Source organism: Hypanus sabinus, chromosome 31, assembly GCF_030144855.1.
Source record: "Hypanus sabinus isolate sHypSab1 chromosome 31, sHypSab1.hap1, whole genome shotgun sequence".
NCBI classification, from domain to species: domain Eukaryota; kingdom Metazoa; phylum Chordata; class Chondrichthyes; order Myliobatiformes; family Dasyatidae; genus Hypanus; species Hypanus sabinus.
Window position 1 is genome coordinate 21,803,866 of NC_082736.1, and position 6,000 is coordinate 21,809,865.

General features: G+C 66.2%; 1 protein-coding gene across 1 annotated transcript in view; it reads right to left on the reverse strand.

Moving 5' to 3' along the window:
* The window catches only part of LOC132383702 (transmembrane protein 179B-like), a 43,186-nt gene that overhangs the window by 24,632 nt on the left and 12,554 nt on the right, over nt 1–6,000 (reverse strand). The gene's annotated exons all lie outside the window — the stretch shown is intronic.

Here is a 6,000-nt window from a genome sequence, read left to right on the forward strand (position 1 = left end):
GGGCTGGAGGGGGTCACAGATGGGGAGGGGTGTACGGGGGTCACAGAGATGGGGTGGGTTGTAGGGGGGTCACAGAGATGGGGAAGGGTGTACGGGGGTCACAGAGATGGGGAGGGGTGTAGGGGGGTCACAGGGATGGGAGGGGTGTAGGGGGGTCACAGGGATGGGGAGGGTTGTAGGGGTGGTCACAGGGATGGGAGGGGTGTAGGGGGGTCACAGGGATGGGAGGGGTGTACGGGGGTCGCAGAGATGGTTAGGGGTGTACGGGCGTCACAGAGATGGGGAGGGGGTGTAGGGGGGTCACAGGGATGGGGAGGGGTGTAGGGGGGTCACAGGGATGTGGAGGCGTGTACGGGGTCAGAGATGGGGTGGCGTGTACGGGGGTCACAGAGATGGGGAGGGGTGTAGGGGGGGTCACAGGGATAGGAGGAGTGTAGGGCGGTCACAGGGATGGGGAGGGGTGTAGGGGTGTCACAGAGGGGAGGGGTGTACGGGGGTCACAGAGATGGGGAGGGGTGTAGGGGCTGGAGGGGGTCACAGATGGGGAGGGGTGAAGGGGCTGGAGGGGGTCACAGATGGGGAGTGGTGTAGGGGCTGGAGGGGGTCACAGATGGGGAGGGGTGTATGGGCTGGAGGGGGTCACAGATGGGGAGGGGTGTAGGGGCTGGAGGGTGTCACAGATGGGAAGGGGTGTAGGGGCTGGAGGGGGTCAGAGATGGGGAGTGGTGTAGGGGCTGGAGGGGGGTCACAGATGGGGAGGGGTGTAGGGGCTGGAGGGGGTCACAGATGGGGAGGGGTGTAGGGGCTGGAGGTGTCACAGATGGGAAGGGGTGTAGGGGCTGGAGGGGGTCACAGATGGGGAGTGGTGTAGGGGCTGGAGGGTGTCAGATGGGAAGGGGTGTAGGGGCTGGAGGGAGTCACAGATGGGGAGGGCTGTAGGGACTGGAGGGGGGTCACAGATGGGGAGGGGTGTAGGGGCTGGAGGGGGTCACAGATGTGGAGGGGTGTAGGGGCTGGAGTGGGTCACAGATGGGGAGGGGTGTAGTGGCTGGAGGGGGTCACAGATGGGGAGGGGTGTAGGGGCTGGAGGGGGTCACAGATGGGGTGTAGGGGCTGGAGGGGGGTCACAGATGGGTAGGGGTGTAGGGGCTGGAGGGGGTCAGATGGGGAGGGGTGTAGGGGCTGGAGGGGGTCACAGATGGGAAGGGGTGTAGGGGCTGGAGGGGGCACAGATGGGGAGGGGTGTAGGGGCTGGTGGGGGTCACAGATGGGGAGGGGTGTAGGGACGAGGCGGGTCACAGAGATGGAAGGGGTGTAGTTGGGTCACAGAGATGGGGAGGGGTGTAGGGGCTGGAGGGGGTCACAGATGGGGAGTGGTGTAGGGGGGTCACAGAGATGGGGAGTGGTGTAGGGGGGTCACAGAGATGGGGAGTGGTGTAGGGGGGTCACAGGGATGGGGAGGGGTGTAGGGAGGTCACAGAGATGGGGAGGGGTGTACGGGCTGGAGGGGGTCACAGATGGGGAGGGGTGTAGGGGCTGGAGGGGGTCACAGATGGGGAGGGGTGTAGGGGCTGAAGGGGGTCACAGATGGCGTGTAGGGGCTGGAGGGGGGTCACAGATGGGTAGGGGTGTAGGGGCTGGAGGGGGTCACAGATGGGGAGGGGTGTAGGGACTGGAGGGGGTCACAGATGGGGAGGGGTGTAGGGGCTGGAGGGGGTTCACAGATGGAGAGGGGTGTAGGGGCTGGAGGGGGTCAGATGGGGAGGGGTGTAGGGGCTGGAGGGGGTCACAGATGGGGAGGGGTGTAGGGGCTGGAGGGGGTCACAGATGGGGAGGGGTGTAGGGGCTGGAGGGGGTCAGATGGGGAGGGGTGTAGGGGCTGGAGGGGGTCACAGATGGGGAGGGGTGTACGGGGGTCACAGAGATGGGGTGGGTTGTAGGGGGGTCACAGAGATGGGGAAGGGTGTACGGGGGTCACAGAGATGGGGAGGGGTGTAGGGGGGTCACAGGGATGGGAGGGGTGTAGGGGGGTCACAGGGATGGGGAGGGTTGTAGGGGTGGTCACAGGGATGGGAGGGGTGTAGGGGGGTCACAGGGATGGGAGGGGTGTACGGGGGTCGCAGAGATGGTTAGGGGTGTACGGGCGTCACAGAGATGGGGAGGGGTGTAGGGGGGTCACAGGGATGGGGAGGGGTGTAGGGGGGTCACAGGGATGTGGAGGCGTGTACGGGGTCAGAGATGGGGTGGCGTGTACGGGGGTCACAGAGATGGGGAGGGGTGTAGGGGGGGTCACAGGGATAGGAGGAGTGTAGGGCGGGTCACAGGGATGGGGAGGGGTGTAGGGGTGTCACAGAGGGGAGGGGTGTACGGGGGTCACAGAGATGGGGAGGGGTGTAGGGGGGTCACAGGGATGGGAGGGGTGTAGGGGTGTCACAGAGGGGAGGGGTGTACGGGGGTCACAGAGATGGGGAGGGGTGTAGGGGGGTCACAGGGATGGGAGGGGTGTAGGGGAGTCACAGGGATGGGAGGGGTGTAGGGGGGGGTCACAGGGATGGGAGGGGTGTAGGAGGGGTCACAGGGATGGGGAGGGGTGTACGGGGGGGTCACAGGGATGGGAGGGGCGTAGGGGGGTCACAGGGATGGGAGGGGTGTACGGGGGGTCACAGGGATGGGAGGGGTGTAGGGGGGTCACAGGGATGGGAGGGGTGTAGGGGGGTCACAGGGATGGGGAGGGTTGTAGGGGGGGTCACAGGGATGGGAGGGGTGTAGGGGCTGGAGGGGGTCACAGATGGGGAGGGGTGTAGGGGCTGGAGGGGGTCACAGATGGGGAGGGGTGTAGGGGCTGGAGGGTGTCACAGATGGGAAGGGGTGTAGGGGCTGGAGGGGGTCACAGATGGGGAGTGGTGTAGGGGCTGGAGGGTGTCAGATGGGAAGGGGTGTAGGGGCTGGAGGGAGTCACAGATGGGGAGGGGTGTAGGGGCTGGAGTGGGTCACAGATGGGGAGGGGTGTAGTGGCTGGAGGGGGTCACAGATGGGGAGGGGTGTAGGGGCTGGAGGGGGTCACAGAATGGGTGGGGTGGGGCTGGAGGGAGTCACAGATGGGGAGGGGTGTAGGGGCTGGAGGGGGTCACAGATGGGGTGTAGGGGCTGGAGGGGGTCACAGATGGGGAGGGGTGTAGGGGCTGGGGGGGTCACAGATGGGGAGGGGTGTAGGGGCTGAAGGGGGTCACAGTTGGGGTGTAGGGGCTGGAGGGGGTCACAGATGGGGAGGGCTGTAGGGACTGGAGGTGGGTCACAGATGGGGAGGGGTGTAGGGGCTGGAGGGGGTCACAGATGGGGAGAGGTGTAGGGGCTGGAGTGGGTCACAGATGGGGAGGGGTGTAGTGGCTGGAGGGGGTCACAGATGGGGAGGGGTGTAGGGGCTGGAGGGGGTCACAGAATGGGTGGGGTGGGGCTGGAGGGAGTCACAGATGGGGAGGGGTGTAGGGGCTGGAGGGGGTCACAGATGGGGTGTAGTGGCTGGAGGGGGTCACAGATGGGGAGGGGTGTAGGGGCTGGGGGGGGTCACAGATGGGGAGGGGTGTAAGGGCTGGAGGGGGTCACAGATGGGGAGGGCTGTAGGGGCTGGGGTCAGATGGGGAGGGGTGTAGGGGCTGGAGGGGGTCACAGATGGGGAGGGTTGTAGGGGCTGGAGGGGGTCACAGATGGGGAGGGGTGTAGGGGCTTGAGGGGGTCACAGATGGAGAGGGGTGTAGGGGCTGGAGGAAGTTCACAGATGGAGAGGGGGTGTAGGGGCTGGAGGGGGTCAGATGGGGAGGGGTGTAGGGGCTGGAGGAAGTTCACAGATGGAGAGGGGTGTAGGGGCTGGAGGGGGTCAGATGGGGAGGGGTGTAGGGGCTGGAGGAAGTTCACAGATGGAGAGGGGTGTAGGGGCTGGAGGGGGTCAGATGGGGAGGGGTGTAGGGGCTGGAGGGGGTCACAGATGGGGAGGGGTGTAGGGGCTGGAGGGGGTCACAGATGGGGAGGGGTGTAGGGGCTGGATGGGGAGGGGTGTAGGGGCTGGAGGGGGTTACAGTTGGGGAGGGGTGTAGGGGCTGGAGGGGTTCACAGATGGGGAAGGGTGTAGGGGCTGGAGGGGGTCACAGATAGGAAGGGGTGTAAGGGCTGGAGGGGGTCACAGATGGGGAGGGTTGTAGGGGCTGGAGGGGGTCACAGATGGGGAGGGGTGTCGGGGCTGGAGGGGGTCAGATGGGGAGGGGTGTAGGGGCTGGAGGGGGTCACAGATGGGGAGGGTTGTAGGGGCTGGAGGGGGTCACAGATGGGGAGGGGTGTAGGGGCTGGAGGGGGTCACAGATGGGGAGGGGTGTAGGGGCTGGAGGGTGTCACAGATGGGGAGGGGTGTAGGGGCTGGAGGGGGTCAGATGGGTAGGGGTGTAGGGGCTGGAGGGGGTCAGATGGGGAGGGGTGTAGGGGCTGGAGGGGGTCACAGATGGGGAGGGGTGTAGGGGCTGGAGTGGTCAGATGGGGAGGGGTGTAGGGGCTGGAGGGGGTCACAGATGGGGAGTGGTGTAGGGGCTGGAGGGGGTCAGAGATGGGGAGGGGTGTAGGGGCTGGAGGGGGTCACAGATGGGGAGGGGTGTATGGGCTGGAGGGTGTCACAGATGGGAAGGGGTGTAGGGGCTGGAGGGGGTCACAGATGGGGAGTGGTGTAGGGGCTGGAGGGGGTCACAGATGGGGAGGGGTGTAGGGGCTGGAGGGAGTCACAGATGGGGAGGGGTGTAGTGGCTGGAGGGGGTCACAGATGGGGAGGGGTGTAGGGGCTGGAGGGGGTCACAGATGGAGATGAGAGTAGGGGCTGGAGGGGGTCACAGATGGGGAGGAGTGTAGGGGCTGGAGGGGGTCACAGATGGGGAGGGGTGTAGTGGCTGGAGGGGGTCACAGATGGGGAGGGGTGTAGGGGCTGGAGGGGGTCACAGAATGGGTGGGGTGGGGCTGGAGGGAGTCACAGATGGGGAGGGGTGTAGGGGCTGGAGGGGGTCACAGATGGGGTGTAGGGGCTGGAGGGGGTCACAGATGGGGAGGGGTGTAGGGGCTGGAGGGGGTCACAGATGGGGAGGGGTGTAAGGGCTGGAGGGGTCACAGATGGGGAGTGGTGTAGGGGCTTGAGGGGGTCACAGATGGGGAGGGGTGTAGGGGCTGGAGGGGGTCACAGATGGGGAGTGGTGTAGGGGCTGGAGGGTGTCAGATGGGAAGGGGTGTAGGGGCTGGAGGGAGTCACAGATGTGGAGGGTTGTAGGGGCTGGAGGGGGTCACAGATGGGGAGGGGTGTAGGGGCTTGAGGGGGTCACAGATGTGGAGGGGTGTAGGGGCTGGAGGGGGTTCACAGATGGAGAGGGGTGTAGGGGCTGGAGGGGGTCAGATGGGGAGGGGTGTAGGGGCTGGAGGGGGTCACAGATGGGGAGGGGTGAAGGGGCTGGAGGGGGTCACAGATGGGGAGTGGTGTAGGGGCTGGAGGGGGTCACAGATGGGGAGGGGTGTATGGGCTGGAGGGGGTCACAGATGGGGAGGAGTGTAGGGGCTGGAGGGTGTCACAGATGGGAAGGGGTGTAGGGGCTGGAGGGGGTCACAGATGGGGAGTGGTGTAGGGGCTGGAGGGGGTCACAGATGGGGAGGGGTGTAGGGGCTGGAGGGGGTCACAGATGGGGAGGGGTGTAGGGGCTGGAGGGTGTCACAGATGGGAAGGGGTGTAGGGGCTGGAGGGGGTCACAGATGGGGAGTGGTGTAGGGGCTGGAGGGTGTCAGATGGGAAGGGGTGTAGGGGCTGGAGGGAGTCACAGATGGGGAGGGCTGTAGGGACTGGAGGGGGGTCACAGATGGGGAGGGGTGTAGGGGCTGGAGGGGGTCACAGATGTGGAGGGGTGTAGGGGCTGGAGTGGGTCACAGATGGGGAGGGGTGTAGTGGCTGGAGGGGGTCACAGATGGGGAGGGGTGTAGGGGCTG